Source organism: Miscanthus floridulus, chromosome 2 (assembly GCF_019320115.1).
Source record: "Miscanthus floridulus cultivar M001 chromosome 2, ASM1932011v1, whole genome shotgun sequence".
Classification (NCBI taxonomy): Eukaryota; Viridiplantae; Streptophyta; class Magnoliopsida; order Poales; family Poaceae; genus Miscanthus; species Miscanthus floridulus.
In genome coordinates, this window is record NC_089581.1 from 176,240,866 (window position 1) to 176,253,229 (window position 12,364).

The window sequence follows — 12,364 nt, forward strand, 5'->3', positions numbered from 1 at the left end:
AAGCTTGTAATAAACTTGGCCTGTAATAATTGAATAAGCTTGTAATAAGTGAATAGACGTGTGTCATATTTGACAGCGATGGTTGGAAAAGGCTCCTCGAAGCTCAATATGATTGCAAGGGCGTCACCAAAGTTGCACCGGTTCTTGGGTACAATGAGTGGTATTAAAAAGAAGGCTTCTCCTAAATGCAGTAAGGCAAACAAGACTGGAGGTTCTCCGAGAGGTATGGTGTTTAATTCTCTGCTATTATTGCTGTTATTTCTCTGCTATTATTGTTGTTATTTCTTTGTAGTTGTTTGCTACTAAAAAGAACTTTCTTGAAGTAATTCTCTTCTATACAGTTTATTCCACCATGTGCTATTATAGTAGTTTTAGTAAACCTGTAACCTATAAACTGGCATTTCTTTATTGTTATTTCTATTTGCTGATTTTTGGTAACTTGATGTCTGACCATGGTTTACGTAGTAGTAAAGCAAAGAGCGGACTAGAATTCAGCCCTTGAGAAGTCCCTAGTAGACATTCTCCATGAGTATAAAGATAGTGGCTACAGAGGTGACAACGGATGGACCCCTGAAGGGTGGAATAAAATGGTGAAGGAGTTCCATCTGAGGAATAAGTATGTCAACTACACAAAGAGTCAGATTCAAGACAAAGAAGGACAGCTAAAGAAAGACTATAGGATGCTCAAAGAGGCAAGGAGGCAGAGTGGGGCCACCTGGAATGAAGATATGCATATGGTTGAAGGATCGCCATCTATGTGGGATAACCTTGAAATTATAAGTTGATTTCTTGAAGTAATTCTATGGATATCCTCATAGTGATAACCTCATATTTGATCAATGGTTCTCTTTGAATGTGCAGACATTCCCTAAAATTAGGAAGTTCCACAACAGTAAGGCAAGATTTTCCACTATTTGATGCTTTGGGAGAGCTTTATGATGGTAGGTTCACTTTCTATAGCTGCAAACAGTGCCAATCAATATATTCTTTTAGCTTCTCACTTTAGTATTTGTTTGTTTCTATCTTGCTACTCTATATTATCCTGTGATTCACTTGACTTGTCTAGCAGTCTTTGATCAAGTATTTTTTATAGTGCTGATGACTAAGTAACAATATGCTAGTTACAGTAATGCTTTTCTCCTAGTGCTGATGACTAAGCAACAATATGCTAGTTTTAGAGTTAGGTTATATGCTTCTACTTGTCACAATTTATAGATGTTAGAACAACTCTATATCATGTTCTTCTCATCTATATTGTGATGAGTTTTCTTCAGTTATGCACTACTAGTTGCTCTGCACGATATCCCCCCCCCCAATTAACTCCTAGTTGTCATAACTATATTGATTCTCTTTATACTTGAATTTCATGAGGAAAGACCACTTTCTATAGCTATTTCCTTGTTATCGTGTAGGTCATTTGGCTGAAGGTACTTACAATCTGACTTCTCTTGAGCCACCACAAGAGGAAGCACCACTTCGACAATTTTGTGATGTAGATGACTTGGACAACATTGAGGTTCATGAAGTACTAGATGAAGATGATTCAATCACTGAGATACAAGAGGAAGCAAGTGAGGTTGTAGCTGTTGAAAGAAATGAACAACGAGGTTCTCTATCACGAGATGAAGAAAATGAGGTCGTAGTTGTTGAAAGAAGCAGGCAGCGAAGAACTACTACTACTACATCAAGCAAAAAACATGAAAAGGAAGAAAAGAGACCTAAGAAGGGTGAAAGGATTGAAGAAATGATGGGGAGATACCTAGACATGAGGACTAAGCAAGTACAAGATGAGTCTGCAGATCTAGCCAAAGAAAAGGAGGTTGCTCAAGGTAATGACTTCTCTATCAAAAGGTGTATATCCGTTTTGAGCACAATGGAAGTGACAAAGGAAGAAAAGGCAAAGGCATTTGCAGTGTTCATCAAGAGCAAAGAAAATAGAGAGGCCTTCCTAAGTGGTTGTGAACTAGATCGAGAAGCAACTTTGGTTTGGCTCAAAAATGCGATGGTCTAACAGGCCAGTCTACTTAATTGCTAAAAACTTGATTTTTTCCTTCTATTAGTTTAGGGGCTCAACTTTTTATTGTGTTACTGAACCGCACACTCCATGATAGTCAAGTAGGGGCTCAATTTTCACTGCACTATTTGTTTAGAAGCTGCTTGCTTACTTATCAATCTTGCTATCTACTTTGTTGCTTGATTTATGGCTATCATGGTTCCTATCTTACTTTCCTGAAATGAATCTGTTTCAGTCTTGTAACTGGAGCTGTACATTTTCCTTTTGAAGATAGTGAGTTAGTGACTATGCAGACCATTCAGTAGATTGATAATAGTGCTTGTACAATTTTCTTTTTCTCTTTTTTTTGCCAAAGGATTTTTTATAAGTTGCCGAAGGATACCTGCAAGTTTAAAAGGATGTCAAATTTTTAATAGCATCCTAGTTCTTGTATTTGGTGAAATCCTTCTCTTGACATCTAGCTGTAGTCTTTCTAGTAGGCAGAAATACCAGAACAACAAATTCTATCAAAGTGAAGGACGTACTGTACCTTCAAAGCATGTTTCATTAATTGCTTCTGTTAATGTTTCTGTAATGGCAGCAGCGCTGACAGAGGCCCACTCAACATGTTTTTTTTTGCAAGAGATAGGATAGAGCCTGTGAAGGCACTAACTAGTTTCATAACTAATCAAAGCTTTTAAACTGACATATTGATTTATAACTTAACATGTTTCATAACTAACCAACTGAAGAGTTCACTTTTTAGTTCAGTTTTGATTCTTTGGTTCAGTTTTTCATGCTCATTAACACTTGCAAGTCCAATTTTTATGTTTCAGGTTTTGGAGAACCTAAGGATACTAAGGTAGTACAAGACAAATTTGCTTCGTTCGTTTGTGCAGAACGTTTGTGTTTCTATCAAGTTGCTGCATAGCTGTGTAGAACCCTTTCATTTTATACCTAAATTTAATCTAAGATTTGTGCCAGATGTGATCTCGTGGAAGCAAGAGATTACTATTAGATACAACAAGTAGAAGACTCCTTTTAAAGCTTTGGTACCTTGATTATTGTTTGTTAGGTGGTCAGTGATATAGATCATATAAATTCTTCAATCGACTATATATGGGGAGAGTTCCGAAGGGTGTGTGTTCTTCCATGAGACTTACAGCTGACTCTCCATGTTTTTAGAAGCTTATCTTATACCATGGGCATCAATATACCATGGTTAAATGGGACAAACAACTTATTATTTATGCTCAACAGCCTTCATGTTTGTTTTAGATCTGGATATTCTGTTGGATTTGCTTTGTATGGTAATTTGTTTTTTTTTGACAGATCTATGTTTGTCGGGGACCTAATACCGGGGTACCCCAGAAGGTGGAATCGATAACCACCGAAATGTGAAAAACTTCTGGACGCATAAGGGCGCCGTTTCATCCCTTGTTCGAATAACAGGAGTTTGGTTCCGCCCCGCCCAACGCCTTTGGGACCAACTCGGTTTCTCCCGAGGGCCAAGGGATAAGCTCCGTCTCGCCCGACTCCTTTAGGGCGGGCTCGGTCTCGCCCGAGGGCCGAGGATTAGTGTCCGTCTCGCCCGACTGCCTTTAGGGCGGACTCGGTCTCATCCGAGGGCTGAGGGATAGTTTCCGCCTCGCCCGACCCCAGAGGGGCAGGGTCGGTCTCGCCCAGGAGATAGGGATTGGTCTCCTGCTTCACCCGATGGCGAGGAACGAGCCTCACCCTGCTCCGTATCTAAAGTATGGATCCACCTTACCTGACCACTTCTCCCTGTTCCCTCAGGATGATAGAAACAGGGCAAGACAAGACGTTCGGGTCAACCATGGCTCCAAGAACCATACCCTGCGCCCTGACAGGAAAAGTACTACCAGGGGAGGATGGGACGGGTGCTTTAGACCCTTCTGGGCGCCGCAGGGCCCGAAAGGTTGTACAGGTGCGTGCTCCTCGCCCTGTAGAATTGTAGGCGCCACCTTCAATCCTGGGACACGGAACCCGACGAAGATATACGACAACCGCTACACTCCAGAAGAAGATTTGCTATCTCCATGAACGACGGGAATTCCGTCACCACGCTGTAGACCTGAGGGAGCGGCGCCCGCTTCCCGACCCCTCAGGTCCAAAGCTAGAAGGCCTTGACCTCGGTGTTACTCCGAACCCCGATCCCTCGACACTCCGACGAAGACTCACAAAAACTGGAAGACGTGAGGAGCAAGGATGGGAAAGGCTAATAAGTCAAAACCACTGTACTACAGCCCATACCCTAAGCAGGGACAGCATTCTGTAATCAACCTGACACTCTACAGGGATATCAACAGTGTTGTAGGCACTTATCTTCCTTAGCACTCATCAGAATAAAGGACCTGAACTGGGTAGACATGAACCACAAGATTAGCTAAAGCCCTTATCCGTGTAAAGCCAGCCCCTTGATCTATAAAAGGGGATGCGCTTCTCCCATAGAGGGAGGAGGAAAAAGGGAGACCACTGGACAGATACACACAGTCAAGCGGCTACGAAGCTCTTGACCTCCTTTCAACCCTTTCATCAGAGACTTGGGACCAGTCCCTCTCTCGATCGTTTGTACCCTTTACTACAGACCGTTCGCTGGTGCTAATAACACAAGCAGCAGCAAACTGGACGTAGGGACATTTGGCCCGAACCAGTATAAATCCTGTGTCCTTTAGCGCTCCATCCAGGCCTAATGCGCATTACCATAAATTTATTTGCCGGTGCTTGTACGAAACACCGACAGTTGGCGCGCCAGGTAGGGGCTTTGCGCGTTCCAAATCAGGCCTCGGATGGCCACCCACGCAATCACCTGGGCCCTAGGCGCACACTGTGCGTTTCGGTGACCTAGACTTCATCATGACACTAGGAGGAGAGCTGGCGCTGACTCACTCAGCCGCCCCATCTCCCCCTTCCATCAACCTTAGCCGTCTTAGGCTCGATGGTCCACCGGGCAACTCCCTGGGAGTCCCGTCATCAAGGGAGGCTTCTCACAATGCCGCCTTATGCCTGGGAGGGTCCGTACGGAGCGCCCCGACAGCGTTTCCGATCGGTCTCCGCAATGCTGCGGCGACCACTGGCCGCCTTCTGGCGCTACGTATGGTTCAAACACCCACGGACATCGAGTTCATGGGGGCGATTGAGCAGGATACGGAGACTCTCTACGGGCTCCTCAACGAGGAACCAGGATCGTTCTCCTAGCTCGGATTCCAGTAGGGGGAGCCACCACCCTTCTCGGGAATGCTTCATGACACAGACCCCCGAGGGTCATGTCGAAAGTGTCCCCGGGGAAGAGGTGACCCCCACAAACAACCCTGACTGTGGATCCGGGGATGAGACGGCAGCCCCATCTCGCCTAGGGATGGAGCAGCTGAGGGCCTGTCAGCAAGAGATCGATGAGGCCGGCAAGGGCTCGTCCGAGAGTACAGCGGACATCAATCGCGAGATTGAACGCCGCAAAGACGGGGGGCGTGCGCGCGCCACGGCCCGCACCGTGCACCAAAGGATCCTCACCGACTGATGGGGCCCTTCCTCACTTTGCCCGAGCCAGTCAGAACATCGCCGCAGCAACCGCCTTGCTGCTGGGGCCTTCTAGAGGCCGCGACGTCTGAGGATCGCCACGCCCATCGAGAAATTCGCACGTTGCTCGAGCGGGCGGCGGTGCAGCAGGCGGAAAGTTCGTTGTCTCAACGACGTGAACCCGACACCAGCCGGCGTGCGCCCTCGATGCGTCCCACCAAAGACGCGTCCATCCACCAAACACCGCCAGGCGGCAGACAGCTTTCCGTCCGTCCCAGTGCATCAACGCCTCGGCCGTGACCGTGACGTACGCAGCACCATCGACGCCCGGAGACATGCCCACGGTGATGATGGTGAAGCGGCATGCCACGGCTACCATCCCCGACGTGGCGGGCGCTACAACAGCAACGAGGACCGGAGCCCGAGCCCTGGCCTACCAGGCCCTCAGGCCTTCGGTCGACACATCCTCAACGCTACGTTCCCCCTAAGGTATCGACTGCCTACCAACATTCAAAATATTCTGGCGAAACAAATCCCAGGCTTTGGCTCAAAGACTATCGGCTTGCATGTCAGGCCGGTGGAGCGAGTGACGACAACTTCATTATTCGCAATCTCCCGCTGTTTTTGGCCGATTCGGCGCGAGCATGGCTCGAGCACCTACCGTCCAATGCTATTCAGTGTTGGGCCGATCTGATGGAGATCTTCGTGGGCAACTTCCAGGGCACGTACAAACGCCCTCGAAAACCCATGGGACCTCAAGAACTGCCGCCAGAAGGCCGATGAAACCCTCCGCGGGTACATCCGGCGCTTCTCTCGACAATGCAACGAGCTCCCGAACGTCGCCGACGTCGACGTGATAGGAGCCTTTCTGTCCGGGACGACCTATGAATCCCTGGTCCACAAGCTAGGACGAAGGGGCCCGCGGACTACCAAGGAACTCCTGGACATCGCTACCAGTCACGCCTCTGGAGAGGAGGCGGTCGGAGCCATCTTTGATCGCTCCGACAGGAAAGACAAGGCGGGATGAGGACGTCCGGCGAAGGCGCCTCCAACCGTCCCGCCAAAGGGAAAAATAAGAAGCAACGACGCGACAACTCGCTCATGGCCGCTGCCGACCGCAAAGGTGGCCTGGAAGCCCGCGGAGGGCACTCCTGAACCACTTCGAGAAAATGCTCGAGGGGCCATGCCCGAACCACGCCTTCCCGGCCAAGCACCTATACAAGGAATGCGGCCTCATGCGCAAATACCTGGCCGAGGGGCCTTAACAAGGGGGAGCAGGGGAAGGAGCCTGTCCCCACCACCGACGACACGGAGGAGAAGGACGACACCTTCCCAACGCCGACCGGCGCCCTCATGATCTTCGGAGGATCAACGGCCTATGACTCCAGGCGCCGCCAGAAGGTCGCACGTCGTGAGGTTTATACCGCCGGACCAGCCACGCCAGCCTTTCTCCGGTGGTCAGAATCCGCCATAACCTTCGACCGGACCGACCACCCGGACGCCATCCCACACCCGGGAAGGTACCCGCTTGTCGTCGATCCGATCGTCGGTCCAAAGCGGCTCACCAAGGTACTGATGGATGGGGGAAGCAGCCTCAACATCATGTACGCCAAGACGCTCGACGAGATGGGCGTCGACCGAACGAACCTCCGTCCCATCCGAGCACCTTTCCATGGCGTCGTACCTGGGAGGCAAGCCGTGCCACTGGGGCAGATCGACCTGCCTGTCACTTTTGGGGATCGGTCCAATTACCAGACTGAGACCCTCACCTTCGATGTAGTGGGGTTCCCGGGGACTTTCCACGCCATATTGGGGCGACCATGCTACGCGAAGTTCATGGCCATGCCCAATTATACGTACCTAAAGCTGAAAATGCCGGGCCCCCGCGGAGTCATCACCATCGGCACCTCCTTCCAGCGCGCTTACGAGTGCGAGGTCGAATGCTGCGGACACGCGTCCGCAGTCATCGCCTCCGGAGAGCTCGCCACCCTTAGGGAGAAGGTCGTCGAAGAGGCACCCGACGCAAAGAAATCAACCGGGTCATTCGAATCAGCAGAAGGCTCCAGGGAGGTCCTCTTGGATCCCAGTGGCTCCGAGGGCAAAAAAGCCCATGTTAGGACCGCGCTCTCCTCCGAATAGGAAAGCGCGCTCGTTGACTTCCTCCGCGCCAACAAAGATATCTTTGCGTGGAAACCCTTAGATATGCCGGGCATCCTGAGGGAGGTCACCGAGCATACTCTCCAGATCCTCCTGGGCTCCAAACCGGTGAAACAACGCCTACGCCGCTTCGACGAGGAGAAACGCAGGGCCATCGGCGAGGAGATTGCCAAACTACTGGCCACAGGATTCATTAAGGAAGTATACCACCCAGAGTGGTTAGCAAATCCTGTTCTTGTCCAAAAAAAGAGCGGGAAATGGAGAATGTGTGTCGATTATACCAGCCTCAACAAAGCATGTCCAAAGGATCTATTTCCTTTGCCACGAATAGACCAAATAGTCGATTCCACCTCGGGGTGCGAAACCCTCTGCTTCCTTGACGCATACTCCGGCTACCATCAAATCACGATGAAAGAGTCCGACCAGCTCGCGACATATTTTATCACTCCCTTCAGATCATTTTGCTACATTTCAATGCCAGTTCGGTCTGAAGAATGCTGGGGCAACGTACCAGCGCTGTATGCTTAATTGCTTCGGAGACCTCATCGGGCGAACCGTTGAGGCCTATGTCGACGACATCGTAGTCAAATCCAAGCGAGCTAACCACCTTGTCGCCGACCTTGAACAAACCTTTGCGAAACTTCGGGCAAACGACATCAAACTCAATCCCAAAAAATATGTTTTCGGGGTCCCGAGGGGCATGCTACTCGGTTTCATCGTCTCTGAGCGCGGCATCGAAGCCAACCCAGAGAAAATATCAGCCATCACAAGAATGGGCCCGATCCAAAACATAAAGGGGGTTCAGCGGATCATAGGGTGCCTCACCGCCCTCAGCTGATTCATTTCGCGCCTTGGCGAACGAGGACTCCCCCTTTATCGACTCCTGAAGAAAGCCGACCGCTTCGAGTGGACAGCCAAGGCTCAGGAAGCGCTTGACATGGTTAAACAATTTTTAACTAAACCGCCAGTCCTAGTCCCTCCATGCAATGGAGAATCCCTCCTACTGTATATATCGGCCACCACCCAAGTGGTTAGCTCCTGCCTTAGTAGTAGAGCGAGAGGAAGAGGGGCACACCTTCAAGGTACAGCGCCCTGTGTATTTCATCAGCGAGGTGTTATCCGACTCCAAAACCCGCTACTCCCAGATCCAGAAACTCCTCTACACCGTCCTCATCACCAAAAGGAAGCTACGCCACTACTTCGAGTCACACCCCGTGACAGTGGTGACGTCGTTCCCCCTCGGCGAGGTCGTTCGTAGCCATGACGCTATGGGAAGAACCGCAAAGTGGGCACTCGAGCTGATGGATCAGGGCATTTCCTATGCCCCCTCGAACGGCGATCAAGTCTCAGGCACTAGCTGACTTCATCGCGAAGTGGACCGAGGTCCAGATGCCACCAGCAGCCGTCGATCAAGAGTATTGGACAATGTACTTCGACGGATCGCTGATGAAGAAGGGCGCTGGAGCAGGACTGGTCTTTGTATCTCCCCTTGGGGTCCACATGAGGTACATGGTTCGGCTCCTTTTCCCCTCATTAAACAATACTGCAGAATACGAAGCACTCATAAATGGCCTACGAATCGCCATCGAGCTGGGCATCCGACGCCTCGACGTCAGGGGCGACTCTCAGCTGATCATCAACCAGGTCATGAAAGAGTCATGCTGCCACGACGCCAAGATGGAAGCATACTGTAAAGAGGTCTGACAACTAGAGGATAAATTCGACGGCCTCGAACTCAATCACATCCCCAGGCGCCTCAACGAAGCAGCCAACACGCTCGCAAAAGCAGCGTCTAGCCGAGAGCCAGTCCCAATAGGCGCCTTCGCCAGTGATCAACACAAACACTCAGTACGCTATGTAGGGTCGGAACAAGCCAACGACGGCCTCTCTAGTCTGACCCCGGGGGCCGATCCACCAACTACGCCGCCCGACCTTGAGGTCATGGAGCTTGAAGAGGACCCAGTAGGGGAGTCCGACCCTCCCGGTGACTAGAGAACGCTTTACCTCAACTACCTCCTCCACGACATACTACCGGCAGACAAGACGGAATCCCGACGGCTCGCACGACGCGCCAAGTCCTTCGTTCTTATAGAGGGCGAACTCTACAAACGAAGTCACATCAGAATTCTGCAACTCTGTATCCCTAGCGAATAGGGAAAACTCCTGCTGGGAGACATCCACAGTGGAGTATGCGGTCATCATGCCGCACCGAGAACCTTGGTTGGGAATGCATTCCGGCAAGGCTTCTACTGGCCCACCGCGGTAGCCGATGCCGAGCAAATTATACGCACCTACGAAGGGTGCCAGTATTACGCTCGGCAAACACACCTCCTGGCCCAAGGCTCTCCAGATGATCCCCATCACGTAGGCCCTTCGCGGTCTGGGGACTCGACCTGGTTGGGCCACTCAAAAAGGCGCCCGGAGGCTTTACCCACCTGCTTGTCACCATAGACAAGTTTACAAAATGGATCGAGGCCCAACCAATATCCACAATCAAATCCGAGCAAGCTGTTCTGTTCTTCCTCGACATCGTCCATCGCTTTGGAGTCCCAAACTCCATCATCACAGACAACGACACGCAGTTCACCGGTAGGAAATTCATTCGATTCTGTGACGAACAACACATCCGGATCGATTGGGCAGCCGTCGCACACCCCCGGATGAATGGGCAGGTCGAGCGCGCAAACGGCATGCTCCTTCATGGCCTCAATGCCCAGAATTTTCAACCGATTGAACAAGTTCGGCGCACGCTGGCTCGCTGAGCTCCCAGCCGTGCTCTGGAGCCTAAGGACAACTCCTAGCCGGGCCACCGGCTACACACCTTTCTTCATGGTCTACGGTTCCGAGGCCGTTCTTACGACGGACCTTGACTATGGAGCACCAAGGGTCAGAGCGTACGACGAGCAGGGAGCCGAGGCATCCCACCAAGACGCCATGGACCAGCTGGATGAAGCCCGCGACATCGCCCTCCTCCGTTCAGCTAGGTACCAACAAGCGTTGCGGCGGTACCACAGCCGACGGGTGCGAGGTCGAGCCTTCAACGTCGGAGACCTCGTCCTCCATCTTGTGCAGAGCAACAAGGACCGCTACAAACTCTCCCCACCCTGGGAAGGGCCCTACGTCGTCGTGGAAGTACTTCACCCAGGCGCCTATCGGTTGAAAACCATCAACGGCGAAGTCTTCACCAACGCCTGGAACATTGAGCAGCTACGTCGTTTTTATCCTTAAAGCATACACTATTCCTTATCAGTTTTTGTCATAATAAGACCCCGATCCTTAGTGACTTCCGACCCCTACAAATCATGAGGGGTCAGACCTCACTCAGGGGCTGGCATGTGACATATGAAATACAACTATTACGCTTGCAAAAAACCTCCTATATTATAGCTGCGAACATTCGCTAGGCTTTCCATTCTTCTCATAAATAAGTCCTAAGGGCTAAGATTTTGGGAACAAATTCTGAATACAACTAGTAGGACTGCGGGAGGCCCGCGCCCCGACGACTGCGACCCCTTTGCTCACTAGCTCATTTTAGAACTGATTCGCCCACGTTCTTAGTTTTTTACGACTTAGATTGTGAGAAGGGTCAGAGGACACTAAAACCGTTTCTACAAAAAAGAGAGAAACTTATGAAACTACTTGCCATAGGCAATAGATGAAGTTTTATCCTTTTTACCATAGGCAATAGATGAAGTTTTGTCCATTTTTTGTGCAAATTTGCTCATTACAAAAGGACTAATATACTTGTAAATTCAGGACTGCTTACTCAGGGGCTTCCCCCATAAAATTATTTCAATACCGGTCTCTGCTTAGCCTACTACAGGTACTACTGCGACCGTCGCACCACGCTCTCCATCGGCGGCGACCAGGGCGTGTACATGGGCCAGCTCGTCTACTGCGACCGCCACGCCACGCTCTCCATTGGCGGCGACTAGGGCGTGTACACGGGCCAGCTCGTCTACTGCGACCGTCGCGCCACGCTCTCCATCGGCGACGTCCGGGGCGTGTACACGAGCTAGCTCGTCTACCCCGGTCGCCGCGCCACACTTTCCATCGACGACATTCTGCCGCTTCGTAGGATCCTCGAAGGTGCCATCATCTACAACGCCTCTGCTTGGGCGTCCGGGGACTACGCCATCGTCGACGACCGCGATCCTGATAGCGACGTCTCTGCCAGGGCGTCTAGGGACTACGCCATCATCGCCGGTCACAACCCTGACAACGGCGTCAAGGCAGGGAACCCCTCCCGCCAAAGAAGGAGCACGGCGAACAACGGCGAAGTCGACGACGCACGGCGCCCCCCAGCGTCCCTTCTCCTTTGGCAGTAGCGACCCTTCACTAAGGGCGGCATACACCATCTCATCCTCTAGCTCGACATCACACTCCAGATTCATGAACGAATTTGTGAGTTTTTTCTCTCCCTCGGGCATTACTCTTCCTCACTCAGGGACCGCCACGACGCACAGATGTATTCGGGGGAAAGGAAGAAGAAGGAGACATAGCGGCTCAGAGGCAGAAGATGAGGTGGGATAGGAACTCCCCTCCCCCTCCCTATTTAAAGAAGAGCCACTGCAGCTAAGGAAAGGCAAAAGGTTAGATGAATACCCCTCCCTTCTCCTCTTTACAATAAAAAATCAATGCTGATTAATACCTGAGGGGACGCACCGGAACTGACGG

The 12,364-nt window shown here is 50.9% G+C and overlaps 1 pseudogene; it reads left to right on the forward strand.

Moving 5' to 3' along the window:
• The first annotated feature begins 78 nt into the window (after positions 1 to 78).
• LOC136537497 (uncharacterized) lies at positions 79 to 11,622 on the forward strand (annotated as a pseudogene).
• Positions 11,623 to 12,364: the final 742 nt, after the last annotated feature.